The sequence below is a fragment of the Pelodiscus sinensis genome, chromosome 2 (genome assembly GCF_052426305.1).
Source record: "Pelodiscus sinensis isolate ZL-2025 chromosome 2, ASM5242630v1, whole genome shotgun sequence".
NCBI classification, from domain to species: domain Eukaryota; kingdom Metazoa; phylum Chordata; order Testudines; family Trionychidae; genus Pelodiscus; species Pelodiscus sinensis.
In genome coordinates this window covers 135,713,103-135,734,938 of record NC_143053.1, presented here as the reverse complement: position 1 = coordinate 135,734,938, position 21,836 = coordinate 135,713,103, and the positions used below count along the sequence as shown (strand labels likewise).

Genomic DNA, 21,836 nt, shown 5'->3' with positions numbered 1-21,836 from the left:
AAATTATGTTATTGGCTTTATACTCTTAACTGCTGCTTCACTCTGCTGCTTTCACCATCTCTTACTTGCACCACTTTCAAATCTTCTCTTCATTTTTATGAAGGAATTCTTTTAAAACACAGTAACACTCAATACATTCATTTGCTAAAGGCTGTTGGTTATACAAAATTTTAATAGTATATACTTCATGATGAATATTATATAATAACAGTATTGTGGGGAGGTTATTTAATATGGGCCTTATATCAAAATCTTGAAATTTCATCTGCTAACATATTCCCATTATTAAATTCCTCTAATAACTAGTACTTTATAAGGAATATGATCACAGAGCGATTGCCAAATTAGACAGAAAGTTTATTAAATAACTAGAATTAAAAGTTTATTATCACAAAAAAAAAACCTAACCCTTTAAAGGTGAATCTAAACCTGGACAAAGAGGTAGCTTACAGCTGAGCCTGATATGTTATATATGAAGACACACAAGAAAAAACAGGAATATGAAAATCTTTGTCTGGAAAAGGGGGCCAGGAGAGGGATCACGTGAGGATTACCTGTTACGTTGGCTCCCACTGGGGCTTCTGGTATTGGCCATTGTTGGCAGACAGGATACTGAGCTATATGGACCTTTCATTTGACCCAGTATGTCTGTTCTTATGTTCTGTTCTTATGTTCTCCTATGCAGAGATAAACATCTAATTTTAAGGTTAAACTCACCTTCAGATCAAGCAAAATCACTTTACAGTGACAGAATTAATTACGACTTTCAAACCTATAAACTATGCAAAGACTGTAAACAGCATTACAGAATGTAGAATCACTAATCACTGTGGAAGCAGGAAAAGTAAATAAGGAATTTGTGTGCAGCCATCTTGGTCTTGTTAACAAGAGAGCAAGAGTCAGGCTAAGTCGGTGGCCTGACAACGCGAGATCTGTAATTAGACGCTGCCTTTGCCTCTCACCTCCATACGGAGATAAGGATAGAATGCCGACTCTGGCAGGGACCTTGAGATAAGGAGCATCTGGGTGGAACTAAAATAACTGTTAGCCATTGGTGTTTGTAATGGGAAGGAGACTAGTTGTTATTGTTATTATATCTAATGGACAGTATATAAACTGCTTCATAATTGCTTGTATTCGAAGATCTGCCTCAGAGGGGGTGGCTTCCCCCCTGTTTGAACCAGTTTTTCCCTTGCTGCAGCTCGTAATAAAACTACCTCTGGCTACTTGTTGCTTACAAACGCAGAGTGAGGACAATGTTTTCTTCCACATCACAGAACTACTCTAGTCTCCAGTCATGCAGATGAAAACTCGGATGTGACCAAAAAATTGGTGAAGGCCCGAGGTCCCAAAATGATTTAAATCAATTTTTTGCAGGTATATATAGCTTCTTTTGTTGTCTCTATTATAACTGCAAGCTGTATAATAAATGGAAATGACTTGATAGAAAAATGTCAACATTTGAGGCCTCTTTGTCTCCTGAGGCCCATGCCAAAAGGCTCTTCTGAGTCCCCCCTCTGATACAGCCTGACTGCAAGATGAAGAACATTTGAGTCTTATTCTCAGCTCACATGAATTTACACCAATGAAATTGCATCACTGTAAATCCAGCATATTCAAGTCAGAATAAACTCCTTAGACTTTCAGCTATACCCCTTATAAAGGCATGTTTAATTTTTTATTATACCTAAATTGGATTTAACTGCACCAAAAGTGATTTTATTTGTCCATCTTTCCTCACAAACTTTTTATCATTTTCTTTGTATGTATTCTGGACCAAGATGCCAAATTAATCATCTGGAGAATAAAAGTTGTTTCTCCATTAGGCAGTGACAATACATGTTCAGTGCATCTGGGGGAAGGAAGAAGCAAACGTGGTATTATAACACCATTCCACATTTCTTGATCCTAATGGAAAGCCAGAGGTTATTTTGATCCCTGACTTACTTTAGTGCAGTTCTAAGGAGCCAGAGATATCAACACACTCTACCCACAATTCTTCTTGCTCCTAGCCACGACAGCTAGAAGCAGGTGTTATTTCTCTTTGTAAAGGGTTACGTTTTGGCTGGCTACCAAAGCAAGCTCTCTGCCCCTTTGCATTTCTATAAGCTGGACCTGACCCCTACAATTTAAACAGAAGTTTGATTTCTGTGCCTAGTCCATTATTTGACCAAGAACCTAAACATCCAACTTAATGTCAATCCAAAGAGTGTCAGTAAATGAGCTATCATTAGCTGACATGTATCTGATTGCAACTTATGGATTTTTAGCAATCAATATAGGCTCCAAGACATGAAGGGAAATTTTTTGAAGATCCCTGCAAATCTGCAGATATACGTGTTATATCTGCAGCTTAGTTCTGCAGATACAGCTGCGGCTACAAATTTTGTCTCTACAACCCTGCAAATTTTCAGATATCTGCTTTATATCTGATGGTATGTCTAGACTGCATCCTTCTGTTGGCAGAGGGATGCAGATTAGGCAGGTCAGCATTGCAAATGAGGCAGGGATTTAAATATCCCGTGCCTACTTGGCATAAAAATGGCCAGCACGTTTTGCTGATTCAGCACTTTGTCAGCAAAAAGCAGCAGTCTAGAGGGGGATCTGTCGAGAAAGAAAGCCTTTTTTGACAGATCCCATATGATCTCGCATACAAAAATTGGTATAATTACCACTTACCATAACTTAAAGCAAGGTGAGGATTTGGATGTGTCTGGAATGGTAGTGCTTCTCTTAAAACCATACAGAAAAGAGTCAGAATTACCAGGTAGGTGAAAGGGACTGGCTGGGGGCATGCCCCTTCCCCCACATAGAGGACCACCCCAATCTTGAGCCTCCCACCCCAATGTTGCCCTTTAGAGGGGGCTGAAGCCCTCCCCCTCCCTCCAACCCAGTTCATATAAGAACATTTCTGGCTGTTCCTCTTTGTCAGGGAACCAGGGAAAAGTGAACAGTTTGATGCACTCCTCACTCTGGCTTAGGAGTGTAGATGGCAGACAAACCTGAACCACTGACTCTAGCCAGAGGACATGCACTCTTTTCCTAGCTGTGCCCTCTGGAGCTGTAGTGGCCGTGGAGAGGCACTTCTCACCTGGCTCCAAGTTGCAGCAGTGTTTGAGCCCTTAAATCAATTATTTCTTATTTTTCTTCATGTAAATCATTGCTCTGGGGTGGTGGTGGGGACAAGGAGTTCAGTACACAGGCTGCCATGGGCCCTCTTCTACTATCCACTCTCCAGTGGCAACCATTTCAACATTCTTTTTTCCTCTCTGTGATCCTCTTTTAGTCCGGGCTTCCTTTCTTGATAACACCACTAGCTTTTTCCCAACTGGGTTTCATCTTTATTTAGGTCTGGTCCACCCTTCAGATACAATTCAGAGTGTTAATTGGCTCTTGCACTTTCCCTGCTGAGATCCAGGATTGTAGGTTTACGTTATTTTGTTGGCATTGTCCTCCTCGCCTATCTTTCTTAGCTGTTTTATTAACCTTACATGTTATGTGAATATTTTCTTAATTAGGAATGTTACTATGACATAATGTACCTCCAAGTATACATCCTAAATACTTTGTAAGAATATTTGTTCAAAAATGCCTGGCATTATATCATTTGGAAACTCATCATTTGCTGCTTAGTATTTTCTTGGTAAAATATGTGTGGCAACATTGCATGTGCAGTTACACATGTTCCAATACTCCCTTCCCTGCCCAGAAGTCTGGTTTGCCCTAAATAAAGGAAGGAATTTGTACATGCCTTAATTTCCATTAAAACCACAACCAGAGTTATCAAGCAAAGAGGGAAAATGAAAGAAATACAAACAGGTGAAAAAAATCCAGCAAGGAATATCCTTTCACACAGATTCTTTGTTTCCTGAGTCTAAGCTGGAAATGTTCTTCAAGACAGGGACTGAAACTCTAAAAAAGAGGGACAAACATCCAAAGGCACCCCCTTCTCTCTCCCTGACCATTACATTCACTGCACCAAGAGAGACAGAGGAAACAGCTACTGTTTTGCCTGCATTTTTTCTTCTTCCTATTTCTGATGTTTAGGCCTTACTATTTGTAATCATTTCAAATTTCTCCCTGTATCTAATACATGTGTTTTACTATTGTATCGAGTCCAGCGCATGTGAATAGGTAAATCCATTAGAGATCATGGTTGAGTATATATTATTTCCTTAATGTAATAATGGATTTAGCATATTTTTTGTTTGATGTCATCTATTCACATGGATGTAGTCATCATCTTTACACTAGCAACTTGCAAGATTTTTTCCAATGCCTGACCAATCCCCTTTTGTCCTACCCTGCCTTTCTGGGTCTCCCTTTCAACACCATCTCCAGGCTGTGTCTGCCATCATACAATTAACAAGAAAAAAACTTAACTCCTTATTTTTTTCTACAAAGTCCTCCATATTTTCCATTACTTTGTCACTTGGGCTCAGATTAAGACCCTCAGGCTGTGTCCAAATCCTGCCACTTCTTCCTCCACAACAAGATATAGTATTTCCTTTCCTATGATGTTTCCAAGATACTCACACAGACCCTTCATTCAGTACATAGAGACAGATATTAGATTCTCTGAAGATCATAGAAGAAGTCTGTGGTGGAGCCAAGTACCTGGGCTTCCCAAGTCCCAAAACCTTCTCTTAACCACATGGCAATCCATCCCTGTTTTGTCAATTCCCGGTTTCTGTTGTTAGACTTAGATTTATCTTAATGTACTTTGATAATAACCTCTCTACTCTAGAGATTTTCACTGAGACAGCTCTTTCTTAGCCTCCTAGGACTTTCACCTTGGGTATCATCAGATTCTTAGCAAATAGGGACTGGAAGGAGCCAGCAAGCCTGATATTCAGGCTGCTAGCTGTCGTCTGGGTTTTGGTGGAGGACTCCAGCTTTCCCCAGGAGGGGGCAAGGAGACTGGAGGGGGCAAAGAGACAGACAGTATGCTTTTTTAAGCTCACAGTGGTGTTAACAGATTGTAAGCATAACCTTCTCCATGGCAACCAAAGGAGGATATTACTATACAGTCTGAGACATTCTGTCTAACAGACTCTGAATCTGCAATTACATTATGCCATGATAACCTAAGGATTGATTCAAAACTATGAGTCATTTTTCATATGTCTTCTTCTGTATATCAAAATAGAATAGCATGACATATTTATTTTATTTACTAATTCCCCTCAGTATTCATTGTCTCTTTGACATCCTGTTGCTCATCATTCTAAGGGGACAACAACTTGAAGCAGGAACACAACTCAATGCATTGCACAAAAATTCTAGTTTCATGATGATTTTTGGCAGATATTTTTATCCTCTCATTCTCCAGCCTCTTCTCACTCTCTCCTTTTCCTCGATATTTCTGAATAAGACATTTATACAGACAAACCTGTGATTCAAAAAGTAGAATAGTAGAGAGTTGGCTGACTAATCTGAGCATATTTGGGAGAATTTTGAGAGAAGACCTGTGGTCTTCCTAAAGATCAACTTGCAGCAAAATAACAGTGTCTATGCAGATGAATTTAGTGACTTTAAAAAATGCTGGCATAACAAACTTGGAAAATAAAACCTTATTACCTCCAGGAATGAGGATAGTTTAATTTCCTGGGGTATTCTTGTTCTGGCCCAATACCCAGATGAGTTAATGGGAGTCTATCTACTGAAGTCAATGAGCATGGAGTAAGAAACTTTATCTTTGACTTCTCTGCTGTCAGAAGTAGTGCCTAGCATGATTTTGAGTGATGTGAAGAACTGACCACTTAGACGTGAATCCCTTATTAACATCTAAAGAACAATTGGATAGTGACACATTTGCTTTGTCTTGACCAAGTAGTTCTGGATTTGGACCTGCAATCCAAGGATACATAAGAAGGGTCACACCGAGTCAGAGCAAAGGTCCATCTGGTCCAATATCCTGTCCGCTGACAGTGGCCAATGCCAGATGCCCCGAAGGGAATGAATGAAAGGTTTTGTATTTCATTTTCATTCTCTTGAACTATCTTATCTGTTCAAATGATTTTAAAGGAACAAAACAGTGACATCTAAGTGAGTCAGAGGATATCAGATAGTAGGAGCAGAACTAGTTATTTTTTCTCAGACATTTTTTACCACAAAATACAGATTCAGGTCAATCAAATTATTCATGTTAATTTCACTCAATTATTTCTGTTGAACAGCAACAAACTCTGAAAAATGAAATACTGCATTTTGACATTTTTAAAAAGGAAACTATTTTTTACTTGAAAAGAATTTTCATTTTGACATTTTCTTTTAATTCAGTTTTACACACTTAAAAAATTTCAACATAATCTCAACACATTTTGTTTGAACCTAAATGATTTTTTTAAACTTTTTCCTTGGCCAAAATTTTGGAAGTATTTTTTCAGAATTACCTGTGAACCGAAAACAAATTAAATTAAATTAAAAACAGTTACTCACACAGTGTTGCTTAATACCAATGTCAACCACCTCATCGAGAATTAACTCTAGCGGCCAGATATTGAAGTCCATTCCAGATTAACTTCTCTGTCCTATGAAACCTGCTATCTAATTTCAAATGTTGCCAACTGTCCAATTAATAATATGACTGAAAAATGACAGGCTCTGGCAGGTACAAATAACTGAATTCAATTTTCATTATTTTGAAAACATAATTTTAATTTTTTCATTTTCAAATGTTTTTCTCTTAGGGTATGTCTACACTACCACCCTAGTTCGAACTAGCGGGGTAATGTAGGCATACCGCACTTGCAAATGAAGCCCGGGATTTGAATTTCCCGGGCTTCATTTGCATAAGCCGGCCGGCGCCATTTTTAAATGCCGGCTTGTTCGAACCCCGTGCCGCGTGTAGCGTACAGATAGTACAGATAGTTCAGAATGGCTTGCTAGTTTGAACTATCTAGCCCGTGCCGCGTGTAGCCGCGCGGAACGGGGTTCGAACAAGCCGGCATTTAAAAATGGTGCCGGCCGGCTTATGCAAATGAAGCCCGGGAAATTCAAATCCCGGGCTTAATTTGCAAGTGCGGTATGCCTACATTACCACCCTAGTTCGAACTAGGGTGGTAGTGTAGACATACCCTTAGATAAAGTGATATCCTGCTACACACGACCCTTAAAAAGTGGTGGTGCAAAGTAGAATTTTGTTCTCTGTTCCCACTTGCTTCATTTTCAATCAGTGGATAAAAAGATCTTTTTACATTTTATAACCAGGGAAAGCAATTGATGCTGTTTTTGTTTTCTTTCCCATGAAGAAATGAGCCTACACAGAAGGAGAAAATCTCTTTTTCTAACTGCTTGGGTGCTTACAGATATTATATTTTCTTTAAACAAGTCTGCCTAAACAAATGCTACTTTGGACTACTGACACTTTGATGTAAATTACTAATAGACAAGTACGGACTTACAGAATTATTTGTATATTTTTTACCTTTGCTATTATGGAGATTAAGTTGTGGTTCCATAGCAAAGGAAGTTTTCATTCTAAGTCCTACTTTTGACCCCTTTCTCTATTTGTAAATCTTTCAGACTCGCCTCCTTTTAGGAGAAAGTTCACGTTTGAGCCAAACGAATACCTAGAAACCATCTACTACAAGACAGACCCAAGAAAACCAAGAATAGAACACCACTTATCATCACCTACAGCCCCCAACTTAAACCTGTCCAACACATTATCAATAAATTACAGCCTATACTGGAACAGGATACTAAACTCCAAGAAGCTCTGGGAGACAGACCCATAGTCTCCTTTAGACAACCACCTAACCTCAAGATGATTCTTACCAACAACCACAGGACATACCACACTAATACCAACCCTGGTACTTTCCCTTGCAACAAACCCCGTTGCCAGCTTTGTCCACATATTCACTCTGCTGATACCATTATTGGGCCTAACCAAGTGAGTTATAAGATCAAGAATACATATTCCTGCGCATCCAGAAATATAATTTATGCTATCATGTGCCGAAAGTGTCCGTCTGCTATGTACATTGGACAAACGTCTCAGACACTTCACCAAAGGATCAATGCCCACAAAACAGATATTAGACAGGATCACAAAGAAAAAACAGTTTCTTGCCATTTCAACCAGAAAGGACACTGTCTCAACGACCTAATCACCTGCAACCTACTCCAGAAGACTTTCAAATCTGCACTTGAAAGGGAATCTTCTTTACTGTCATTCATGCTAAAATTTGACACTCACCGCGGGGGGCTCAACAAAGACACCAACTACCTTACCCATTACAAAGATAGCTTCCCCAATTATCACCTCTAATATCATTAACTCACAGACATTTACCTTCCTCCCCCCCCCCCCCGCATCTCCCTTCTGTTCTGAAATGTGATTTGTCCTTTTCATATGTGTTCATTTTTTTAAATTGTATCCTTTGGTATATATGGTTGTGACTATTTTCTTCCACTATTTGATCTGAGGAAGTGGGTCTGGCCCACAAAAGCTCATCATCTAATAAACCATCTTGTTAGTCTTTAAAGTGCTACATAGTCCTCTATTTTATATTATAAAAGTGGCATCCCAGGCTAGAAGCAATAGGAGAAGGAGATGTAGCCCCTTGATAGGTGTGAGAATGATAGTCACTGGTAATGGTGGGGAAAGCAAAGGTTATGAAGAAGATGATGGCTAAAACCTCGGCTTGTTCTAGAAGGAATGGTGTGAGTATATGGTATGGAAATAGAGATGTACATTCCCTATTTATCTGATGAAATTGGTGTTTTTGTGACTGTGCTAAATGTATTAATAAACTATATTTGTAAATATACAAGAGTTCCTACAGTGTCTGTGTTGCATCTGTGCACATCAGGGTTCCCAACCATAGAATAACTGAATACTGGACGTGATCCTGGAACAAAGGACCTGCAACTGTAAAGGTGGTAACTGGAAATTCATAAGCAATCTTAGATCAGGCAACACCAGATGAACTCAGCAGAACAGGAAAGGGCAGAGATCTGTAAATGAAAGCCACAGAAGTCAGACTTTGAGTCGGAGCCCTCTAAAAAGACATTCTGCCCTTCAGCCACATTCCCAGTGATAAAATGAAGCATAGTTTCAGCCGAATGAAGGTGTTAATTTTCTTTTAACATGTTGCTCATTTTTTTGTTTCCTTGCATGAGTATACATTAGGAAACTTCAATTTAAGAACAGCATAATATTTTAATGAATGTTTTCAAAACAGTGAGAGATTTATATATTCAGTGACAGGGTAGGAATTGCCAGTAAGGCATTCAGATAATGAAGAGGTGGCATAAGAATCTTTATAGAGTAGAATAGCCACTTGATTAAACCAGTGACCCTTTTTGCCCAGTGTTCTTTTTGCAATGTTACATTTATCAGCTACTTCAGAGGAAGGTGGTAAAATCCCCAGTGAATAGTTATGGAAGAACTTAGCTTTGGTGGAAAGTTTTTTCTCTACTCTCCATTATTTAGTGGCTATATTATGTCCTAAAGCAAGGTTTCTCAAACTTTTTTTTCTGAGGCGCTCTCAAAATGCTCTACAAATTCCATGGCTCACTTGTGCCTAAAAAGCCAGGGCCAGCTTTACGGGGTATCAAGCAGTTAAATTGCTATGATGCTCCAATTTCAGCTTCAGCCTTGGGTGGTGGAGCTTGAAGCCCTGGGCTTAAGCATTATTCAGATGGGTTTCAGTATCCTGCCCTGAGCTCCAATGGCTGTAATGCCAGCCTTGCTTTGAATATCCCCTGAAACCTCAATGTGGCTCCCTTAGGGATTCCTGGGTCCCTGGTTGAGAACTGCAGTGCTAAAGGATATAGCCATTCAATTTTTATCCCATCTAATTGTGGATGTTTTCAGTAACCATATAGTACAGAGATACACTCTTTCTTTAAAAATATTGAATTCATTTTTGGGGTAAGGAGAAACTTTTATTGTAAAGGTTTATGTAAATTTCAACATAAGAAATGGACAAATAGTCCATCTAGCCCAGTATCCTGTCTTCCAGCAGTGGCCAATGCCAAATTCTTCAGGATAGAACTAGCAATTATCAAATAATCATCTGTCATCCATACTCAGATTTTGGCAGTCAGAGTTTAGGACACCCACAGCATCCCTGACCTTCTTAGGTATTATCCATTTTTGGAACTGTCCTCCATAAGTTTATCACATTTTTTTAAACCCTTTTATAGTTACAGCACCTCCTGACAAGGAGTTCTACAGGTTGACATTGCATTGTGTGAAGAAACACTTACTTTTGTTTGTCTAAAACCTGCTGCATATTAATGTCATTGTGTTATGTGAAGGTGCAAATAGCATTCCTTATTTACTATTTCCACACTCAATCTTGCTTTTATAGATCTCTATCACATTCCCACTTGGTCATTTTTTTTATTCTGAAAAGTCTCAGTCTTTTAAATTGCTCCTCATGGGTAAGCTGTTCCATATTCTAAATAATTTAGGTTGCCATTCTCCATGCCTTATCAACACAGGTATCTCTTTTGTGAGATGGAGCAATCAGCAGCTTTAGGTGTGATCCCCAGCTTGTGGAGACATACTCACATTAGGTCTCATCAAGTTGGCATACTCAAAATAATAGAGAAAGCAGGGTAAGTACAGTAAGGGGTGGAATGGGCTAGCTGGACTGAGTACAAACCATCTGCACCTTATGGCTATATGTCCAGCAGATCTAGCCTCTGTCACCATGGCTACACTACTATTTTTAGCCATTTATCTCAATGAGAGCAGGTGTGGAGAATGTCTATGCAAGCTGGGAATCACACCCATACTTGTAGTGTAGATGTAGCCTTTGAGGGGGTACATTGGGTTTTTTAGTGTGAGTCTGATTTCAGTGTACACTTCAAGTTAAATTTCAGATCTCTAGTGGCAGGTCACCTAATGCATAAGTGAGAGTATTATTTATTCACAATCTGCCAAAAATTAAGGACAGGAAAGATTAGTATATTGCTAACTGAAAACTAAAATTTTTAGTACTTTGATCTGATTTATTGATTTCTGTTTGAGAGTTTTATCTTTTTACCCTAGTTTACTGTTAGATATGCTGACATCATCCAGAAATGAGGTGATTCATATTTCTTATGTTTATTTTTTGACACTTTGGCTCTGTATAAATTAAAGAAAGTTTTTCTAGGATGCTGGGTTTACTTTTACTTAGCTTCTTAGGAGTGATTCTAAATAATGTCTCTTAGGTATGAAAGAAATAAGTGTTTGCTTCCTATGGAAAATGTTTATCCAGTAGAATTTTGTCAGTTTCTTTTTTCTCTTCTGTTCTTTGAAAATATTAAAAAATAAAACTACCCACACACATTCAGACTGAACATAAAAAGAGAGAAGTGGGTGGATATGATTCCCCAGTACCTTACACCTCATATAGTTGTTTAACCTATGAAATGTAGGTGTAAATGCAACAAAATCAGAAATTATTGTTCAACAATATACAAGGCAGTGGGGAATCCAGTCCAGTCTGGACTATATCATTTTAAGAGCCTTTGACTGAATTTAGTCTGGGGATGATTTATAATCACATAAAATTTCTAAGAATGTTACAGGAAGACAATAGCAACAGGAAAACACAATATATTTCAATATAAGGAACTATAAATGTGACTATGATGGCTGCATCTGTATATCAGTCAACATGACAAAATGGTAATTAATTATGATACACCATGTCCAGTGTAACACATACCTAGTACTAGCTGCCCAAAGAAGGGCTGTAAGAATAGTGCCAATGGGCTTAAACATCAAGGCTATGTCAACACTGCAGGATTCTTGCGCAAGAATGGCCGTTCTTGGGCAAAAATTTGCAGAGCATCTACACTGCAAGCCCATTCTTGCACAAGAAAATTTACAGTAGATCATCAGAAGACAGGGCTTTTTGTGCAAGAGTTATTCCTCTCCCCGCAAGGAATAAGATTTTTTGCACAAGAACTCTTGCGCAAAACGGCTAGTGTGGATGGGAACAGGGGTTTCTTGCGCAAGAAGCCCCCAAGGCTAAAATGGCCATCAGAGCTTTTTTGCGCAAGAAAGCATCCACACTGCCATGGATGCTCTTGTGCAAAAGCACATGGTAGTGTGGACGCGTCTTGCACAAGAACTTTTGCATAAGAACTCTTGTGCAAAAAGTTATTGCACAAGAAGCCTGAAGTGTAGCCATAGCCCAAGACTGGCAGCAGAAGAGGTTGACTTTTGATAGATGGACATTATTTACTCCATTGGGTCAAGTATCAGAGGGGTAGCCGTGTTAGTCTGGAGCTGAAAAAGCGACAAGGAGTCCTGTGGCTCCTTATAGATAAACAGATGTATTGGAGCATAAGCTTTCATGGACAAAGACTCACTTCATCAGATGCATGTAGTGGAAATTTCCAGAGGTAGGTATAAATACGTAGGCTAGATTTAATCCAGTCAGGGTATGTCTACACTAGCCCCCTAGTTCGAACTAGAGAGGCTAATGTAGGCATTCGAAGTTGCAAATGAATCCCGGGATTTAAGTATCCCGGGCTTTATTTGCATCTTCCCGTCCGGGCGCCATTTTTAAATCCCCTTAGTCCGAATTAACTGCCTGCGGCGACACGTGGCAGTCAAACGTTAACTACACCTCGTGGAATGTAACAGTTAACTTGAACTAAGGACTTAGTTTGAGTTAACGTTTGACTGCCACGTGTAGCTGCGGGCAGTTAGTTTGGACTAAGGGGATTTAAAAATGGCACCTGGACGGGAAGATGCAAATAAAGCCCGGGATATTTAAATCCTGGGCTTCATTTGCAACTTCAAATGCCTACATTAGCCTCCCTAATTCAAACTAGGGGGCTAGTGTAGACATACCCTCAGGGAGGATGACTTGTGCAAGTTTCTTCATGAGGTTCATAGATTTCCACTCCATACAGCTAAATGCTCCACATTTCCATTCCACATCAGCTGCTAGAAGTGGGCCTCACCTTCCTTGACTAAATTAACCTCATTATCTCTAGCCTGCATATTTATACCTGCCTCTAGAAATTTCCACTACATGCATCTGATGAAGTGGGTCTTTGCCCACAAAAGCTTATGCTCCAATACATCTGTTAGTCTATAAGGTGCCACAGGACACCTTGTCGCTACTCCATTGGGGTGGATCAGGGAACAATGTCAATGATTCCATTGGGAGAAGCTCTCCCTCAGGGCCTCCCGGATATGCACAGCCCCCGATGGGCTTGCCAGATGGCAGCTGTGGGCAGCTGCTTGTAGTCCCTACCCAAGAGGTCTGCCTCTCCCCCCTTCGCCCCCCCGACAGGAAGGCCCCCCGCTTCCTCTCACACACGTTGTGCAGGACAAAACACGCAGCCACCACAAGCGGGGTGTTGTACTCTCTGAGGTCAAAGTGGGTGGGGCGGGGGGCATCTAAAACGCACCTTCAGGCAGCCAAAGGCATCCTTGACCACCATGTGGGCCCTGCTCAGCCTGGCATTAAATGCCTGTCATGAGGGGTTGAGGTGGCCAGTTTAGGGCTTCATGAGCCACGGCTGCAGGGGATAGGCTGCATCCGCCACCAGGCATATGGGCATGTCCACGTCCCCAACCCTGATATGGTTGTTGGAGAAGAAAGTCCCAGCGTGCAGCTTCTGGCAGATGCTTGAGTTCCTGAACACACATGTGTCGTGTCCTTTCCCCGACCACCCAACATTTATATCCATAAACTGGCCCCGGTGGTCAGTCACAGCCTGCAGAACCACCAAAAAGTATCCCTTCTGGTTAATGTACATTGAGGCCTGATGGTCTGGGGCATGAATAGGAATGCGTGTCCTGTCAATAGCCTCCCTTCCCCCCCACCCGCAGTTGGGGAAGCCCAGGTCACCAAACCTCTAGATGATGGTATCTGCATCTGCCAGGAAGATGTCCCTATGCAGCACGATGCTGTTGATGGCCCTGACCACCCCCAGAAGAAGACAAACAACACGAGAATCACAGGAGTGCCAAGGTACCTGCCACTACCTCCCTCTCTCCTTGTAGTCCCCCTCCCCTCCACTCACCAGGAGCAACCCCCTGCAATCATGGCCACCCCAGGGAGGGCTTTGTGAGGGCAGGACAGAATAAACAGAATAAACCCTAAGCACACACCTCCACCCCCACCTACCTTTCCCTAGAGACACCCATTCCGTCCTTTCTGCCCCCTCCTGGGACAATAGCTTGAGAATGCCATAACTTCATGAGCAGGGCCCTGACAGTCGATCTCCCCACTCCAAACTGGATCCCCATGGATCGGTAGCTGTCTGGCATGGAGAGTTTCCAGAGAGCAATGGCAACATACTTCTAGAGGGATATGGGTCTCATGTGCATCTCCCATTGTCTCAGGGCAGAGGTGAGCCACTCACACAGCTCGAGGAAGGTGCCCTTCTTCATTCAGAAGTTCTGGAGACGTTGTTGGTCTCCCCAGCAGTCCAGAACGATGTGGTGGGGCATGGTACCTGGACCATGGCGTGCAGCATCTAGCTCATGTAGCTGCTCCCCCGAAGCAGGGTTTCCAAGAAGCTCTGGGGGATGGTTTCCTGCAGAGCCTGGGAGGCCTCTGTAGAAAGTGCTGCTTGGAAGCAGCTCCGGCTCCATAGTGAAGAGTGCTGTGGTGTCCTGAATCAGGACAACCAGAGCAAGAAGAGAACATACTTTGCTGTCCTTCAAAGAGGTAGGCAAGCAAGCAGGGAAATCTGAGAAATGGTTCCGGGGCGTCGCTTTAAGCACAAGCCTCAGATAGCCTCAGGCAGGGGCGACATGAGGTAACTACTGACCTGATGCCCCACCTGAACTGGTTTTGGGTGGCCTTAAATGATATTCAGCATCCAATCAGTGTGGACGCACTATTTCAAAATAGCTAAGCGCTATTTCGATACGCATTTTGTGTGTAGACATGCTATTTCGAAATAAGCTATTCCAGAATATCTCTTCTGTGATAGCTTATTCTGAACTAACGCTGCTGTGTAGACATAGCCTAACAGAATACATCAGAAGATTTTAATAAAATCCTCTCTTCACAACCTTCTGATAATTCTCAGTTTATTCCACATGGACCTATCTACATGAGGGATATTTTTAAAGAACTTCCTTCCATTGCAAAGTCCAGTTCAGCTTCTGTAATGTAGAAATAATGGAGCCCTACTGTAGAAATGTTGCTGCTGTTCAAACCACAGCAGATTGTTTGGCCTTCTCATTAACCTCAGGTGTGCATCCTACACATGGAAAAAGTGACTTTCATCATGTTGAATATTAATGTATAGATTCCAGGAAAATTTTGCTCTTATAATTCTAAGTAGTGTTATATAACACAATATTATGTTTTGAAACTGAATTCATCCTTCATGTGAAAAAAAGGAGAATTCAGGATTCCATGTTTCCTATGCAAGGGTCAAGATTTCACCAATTCCTTCAGTAAAACAGCGTAAGAAATATAGCTCCCTGAATTTTGGGGCATGTTTAAATTAGGTTTAATTGACATGTTAGTTAAAAAAACCAGAAACTTTTATAATCTTGTTTACAGCAAGGATCTTGTTAGCATTAGGTTTGATAGTCATGCTTGTGAGAACTTTTGACCCACACAGTAGTCAAGATCATGGGGACTGAAGACTTTTAAATTGAATTAAACATCAAAACTCCTACTATATGAATGAACACATCATTGGTTCAGCCACTTTTATGTTAGACTTCTGTAAGTATATTTATATAAATCGTATGTTTTATGAGGTGTTATCCTTATAGGCTATGTCTACACTGGCATGATTTCCCGGAAATGCTTTTAATGGAAAAGTTTTCCGTTAAAAGCATTTTCGGAAAAGCGCGTCTATATCGGCAGGACGCTTTTCCACAAAAGCACTTTTTGCGGAAAAGCGTCCGTGGCCAATCTAGACGTGCTTTTCCGCAAAAAAGCCCCGATCGCCATTTTCGCAATCGGGGCTTTTTTTGCGGAAAACACTACTGTGCTGTCTACACTGGCCCTTTTCCGGAACAGTTTTCCGGAAAAAGATTTTTGCATGAACGGGAGCAGCATAGTTTTTCCAGAAAAGCACTGATGATTTTACATTAGATCGTCAGTGCTTTTCCAGAAATTCAAGTGGCCAGTGTAGACAGCTGGCAAGTTTTTCCGGAAAAGCTCACGAGGAGTAACGGTAGTTCGAACTAGGAAGCCTAGTTCGAACTACCTAGTTCGTGCCCTGTGTAGCCGCGCTGCACGGCGTTCGAACCAGCGGGGTTTTAAAAATGGCGGCTCCCCGCTTATGCAAATGAAGCCCGGGAAATTCAAATCCCGGGCTTCATTTGCAAGTGCGGTATGCCTACATTACCCTCCTAGTTCGAACTAGGAGGGTAGTGTAGACATACCCTAAGAGATGTCATGAAGTTTTGTGCAACTTTAATATATGGGCAGTATATATATATCTTACACCACATTCAGGGAGGTAATGTTCTTCTCTTACCCAAAGTGTCTCTCTCCATTCAGGTAAAAAATAAATGACAGCTACAGGATTGTTCAAAATATAATTTTTGTTACAACCTCTGGGCCTACATAGTAATATTAAACATAACAATCCACGATTTAAGATTATTATAGTTTCCCAGATAAAGTAGGTAATTAATTCCTTAAGGGGAGTAATGAGGCTATGCTTTATTATAATCATGTTAATTTTCTGAAGGCTTAGAGAAGGCACTAAAAATTGGATACGTGCAGTAATAGAATACTTTAGAAGTCAGTATGATTCTGTGAAGTGACATATTATACTGCTAATCATCTGTTAATTTCATGCTGGACATTGTTCAAGATGTAATGAATTTATTATGAATTTGCAAAAACCATAACACTCTGTATAGACTGGGGCTGAAAGAATCATGTTTAGAGCTGCTGAAGATAAAAGAATTTATGTAACCATTTAAGAATTATTGTTGGAGATTTATTTTTTCCCCACTCAATACTAAGTTATCTACTTTCTTCTGATAGATTCCAGCAACAGTAGTTCAAATATAGGTATAATAGACACTCACTAATTCACATTGGCTGCATCTAGACTGGCATGATTTTGCAGAAATACGTTTAATGGAATAGTTTTTCTGTTAAAAGTATTTCCGCAAAAGAGCTTTTGCGCAAAAACATCCGTGCCCAGTATAGATGTGCTTTTGTGCAAGAAAGCTCCGATGGCCATTTTAGCCATTGGGCTTTCTTGTGCAAAAAATTAAGGTGCCTGTCTACACTGGCCCTCTTTGCAAGTATTCTTGCTCAAGAGGGCTTATCCCTGAGCGGGAGCATCAAAGTATTTGTGCAAGAAGCACTGAATTCTTACATTAGAACATCAGTGTACTTGCGCAAATTCAAGCAGCCAGTGTAGACAGCTGACAAGTTTTTGCGCATAATGCAGTATAAAATAAAAGCTTCTTGTCTTACCTACTGTACAGTGTTGTAGCACAACTAATTTCTTGGAAGGTCAGCTTGCATGAAGTAACTAAAGCTCATCTTCTGAACTGCAGTAAATGTATGTTCACAAGCTAATTTTGCTGATGAAAAATAATGTTTCCATGTTTATGGAAATAACAGTTCCCCTGCTTTTGACTGCACTTTTAAAAAGCAAGTGCCAAATTTTATACCACTGCATCTGCTCCTTCCATCACATATTGAAATTGATGTAATTGCTACTCATTGTAGAAAGTTATTCAATTTCTAAATCTGGTCAAATTAAAATAGGCTAAAGATAAACACAGACAAAGCTGACAAAATGATATTATGAGGAAAAAGAATAAAAAGTTTCAAAAAAGTTTATAAAATTAACTGAAAAGATAGAATAACCAGATTTATAAATATATACAGGGCTCAACAAACCGCTGAATCTACCGTATTTTCCGGAGTATAAGGCAACTGGGCATATAAGACAACCCCCTAATTTTCAAGTTAAAACATAGGTTTTGGCCTATACTCACCGTATAAGACTACCTCCCCTTCCGAGGCAACACCATTTAATAACATCAGCCCGCTGGATGTGCCCTAATACAGTACTGTAGCTTCGGCTACATACAGAACGTCCCTGTGCTGATACTGTATGTACCGCGCTGAGCCAATCCCGGCATGCAGTGTATTCTATTAATGCATACAAAGCTTGCTCGGATTGGCAAAGGTTGTAATAGCCCGCCTCTCTGACTCAGCCAATCCGAGCAGGCTTTGTATGCATTAATAGATGACACCGCTTGCCGTGATTGGCTCAGCGCGGTACATACAGTATCAGCACAGGGACATTCTGTATGTAGCCGAAGCTACAGTATGTTTATACCCGGCGTATAAGACGACCTCCGATTTTTGGGGGATGTTTTTTAGTATAAAAAGTCGTCTTATACACCAGAAAATACGGTACTCTCCCGTGGCAAGTAGATTTCAGCCGGTCACTCCGTGTTCCCCATTCACCTGTGCTTCGCGCATGCGCAGTGCCAGTCTGGTGCATGCGCAGTGTGGGGCTGGCGAGTAGCTCTCGCCGGGGTTTATCAAGCCCTGAATATATATATTTTTTCAATAGACTTGATAGTACAGAAGAACAATATGAATAGATTGCCTGCTAGCTCCTTGAACTCTAGTTCAACTTCCCATAGCAACGCTAGCTGAAAGATACATCACCTACTAACTTAGGATTTTCTGTAATTAGAAAGTACATCAATATTAAAAATAATACTAAAATCATCACTGTGATTCCCAAGGAGTGAGAGACTGCATGTGCAAACCAATATCATAAACAATAACCTTACCATTTTGGGTGAAATTTTGGGTTTGTTTTTGGGAGGTGGTTGTGATCTGTTGATTTTTTTTGTTTGCTTGTTTTTAAAGACGATTCTGTGTTGTATTTTTGCTTTTGGAAGTGAAATTGTTTGATAATTTTAGTTTTAAATAGATAATGTACAGTTTGGTTTGTTGCTTACAAAGGTGGGTTCCCACTCCACTCAACATTGCATTTGTATCACTTAGGCTACACTGCAGCACTATTTCAGGAGAACAGACTTACCCTGAAGCTATTCTGGATCTTTTGAGTGTGCCCATTATTTCAAAATATAATGGGTTTGCTATTCTGATGTTCCTGTAAACCTCATTCCACAAGGAGTAAGGGACATTTCAGAATAACGATTTATTTCAAAATAAGTGCTGTGTAGACAGCGCCAAATTTTAAAATAAGCTATTTCGAAATAACATCCACCTACGGTTCAGTGTAGAGGCACCTTTATTGTAAAAAACTTTCCACATACCACTTCCTGAGGACTCCCTTCATTCAAAAGTTAAAAAAAATCACAGCTAGGGCATGTCTACATAGCAGCGCTATTTCAAAATAACAAAGTGAGCATCTACACAGCAAGCCTGTTATTTTGAAATACTATTGAAATAACCGGCTTCTTATTCCAAATTCTGTAACCCTCATTTCACAAGGAATAATGCCTATTTCAAAATAGTTATTTCAAAATAGGGCAGCTGTGGTTATTTTGGAATAAGTGTCCTCCAGGGATTCTCACAGTTGTCCTGGTGGCCACTGTGGCCACATTCATCAGAACTCTATAGTTCTATAGGGCTTGTGGCACAAAGAAGGCCCTGCTAGCCCTGTGCCACACACCAGCAGCCTTCACTGGCTTCCCTGCCACCATGAGTGACCCTCATGCTCCCACCAAGTGCATCACAGCTGCAAGAGAGTCAGCAGCCAGCTCTAAAGCCCCTGCCCAGGGATAAAGAGAAGGGCACCATCCTGGTCTGGTGCAGAGATCCTGGATCTCATTGACATCTGGGGAAAGGAGGCAAAGGAACACACCAGGCATAGGAAACATGGACATATATGGCTGGATGGCCAACAGCCTGGGCTAGAAGGGCCACAGCTGCACCCAGGAGCAGGTGCACATGAAGGTGAAGGAGCACCCCACTCCTGCCAGTATTTCGACCAGCTCCACTGTTTCCAAGGAGAGGGGTCAGTCCCTTCCCCCGCCTTTTTGTGGACTCTGGGTGGAAGATGCCCATCAGCCTCCCGAAGGGCATGGCTGTGGATGAGGAGGAGAAAGAGGAGGTGATGAAGGAGGAGGTGCAGGAGGAGGAAAATGAGGAGGTCCACACCGACACCATGCCTGCCAGCCAGGAGTTCAGCCTGTCCCTGGAGCCTTCCCCACATACCCCTGCTCAGGATGTTGCTCAGGGATTGGATGAGGCTGAGAAAGGCCCATCAGGTGAGTTCCATTACTTTTCCTAGATACATACAGGGGCAGAAGGTGGGTAGCAGGGGGCTGTGCACTCCTTGCTCAGCCTTCTCAGCCTGGGCATGGCGCAGAAGCCTGTGCACATAGGTGCACATGGAGGGCCAGTCTGGAGCAGACAGCCTCAATGAGGCTGCCACACAGAAACCTTGCACTGCTGCTCACAGGGCTCCTGCACAGGCCTGCCTTACTCCCAACCCCATGGTGGGACAACTTCTCACCCAAGCCACACACACACAGCAGTGCTGCTCACAGCACATGGGCATGCCCACACTCTCAGGGCAGCATCTGCTCCCAGGCAAGGATAGGAGAGGCAGAGGATACCAGTCTCTTGCCAGTGGAGCCTGCCAGGAGGGGAAATAACTGGAAGGGACCCCAGCAGCACCCTCCCTGGCAAGCAGTGTCTGCCACTCACTCAGGGTATGTCTACACTACAAAGTTAATTCGAACTAGCGGAGCGCTTAGTTCGAACTAGGTAAACCTCATTCTACGAGGAATAAGCCTAGTTCGAACTTACTAGTTCGAATTAAGGGGTGTGTAGCCCCTTAATTCGAACTAGTGGAAGGCTAGCCCTCCCCAGCTTTCCCTGGTGGCCACTCTGACCAACACCAGGGAAACTCTATTGCCCCCCTCCCGGCCCCGGACCCCTTAAAGGGTCACGGGCTGGCTACGGTGCCCGTGCCAGGTGCAAGCCTGCCAGCACCCAGCCAGCAGACCCTGCAGCTGGCACGGCTGGAGCCAGCGACCCGATGCCCCCCAGCCCACCCCCTCTTCCAGGGGCCAGGCTGGCAGCTCCCGGGAGCTTGCCCAGGACCACAAGAGGAGGGCACCCGCCTGGTCCAGTGCAGACATCGTGGACCTCGTCCACGACCTCCGCACTAGGCACAGGAAAGCAGCCATCTAGGGCAGGAGAGCTGCCAGCCTGGCCACCCAGGAGCAGGTGTGCATGAAAATCAAGGTGGTCCACTGAGACCCCTGACCCTGAGCCCTGAGCTTACAATGGCTGTACTGGGTCAGACCAAACGTCCATCTAGCCCAGTAGCTAGCCTGTCTGCTGACAGCGGCCAACCCTAGGGACTCTGGAGGGGATGGACCAAAGACAGTGACCAAGCCATTTGTCTCGTGCCATCCCTCTCCAGCCTTCCACAAACTTCGGGCAGGGACACCACTCCTACCCCCTGGCTAATACCACTCCATGGACCCAACCTCCATGACTTGATCTCACTTCCCTTTAAACTCTGTTCTAGTTCTAGCCTTCACAGCCTCCTGCAGTGAGGAGTTCCACAGGTTGACTCTTTGCTTTGTGAAGAACAACTTTCTGTTATTAGTTTGAAGCCTGCTGCCCATTCCTTTCCTTTGGTATCCTCTAGTCCTTCTAATATGGGAACTAATGAAGAACTTTTCTGTATGCACCCTCTCCACCCCACTCATAGGGACAAAAAGCCTGCCTCTGTTCCCTCTAGAGGTCTCTGGATCACCAGGAGCAGAGGTTGGATGTGGGCCTGGAGGAGTGCCATACCGCCTGGGAGCTGTGCCACACCACCTGGAAGGAGTGGTCCCAGGATACCTGGAGCATGTGCATGGCATACAGTGCCACTGCCAACTGCATGGTCACCACAATTGAGCAGTC

General features: G+C 42.2%; 1 pseudogene; it reads right to left on the bottom strand.

Moving 5' to 3' along the window:
* Window positions 1–14,122, bottom strand: part of LOC149525342 (uncharacterized) — a 28,463-nt pseudogene extending 14,341 nt beyond the window's left edge.
* Between the last annotated feature and the right edge of the window lie 7,714 nt (window positions 14,123–21,836).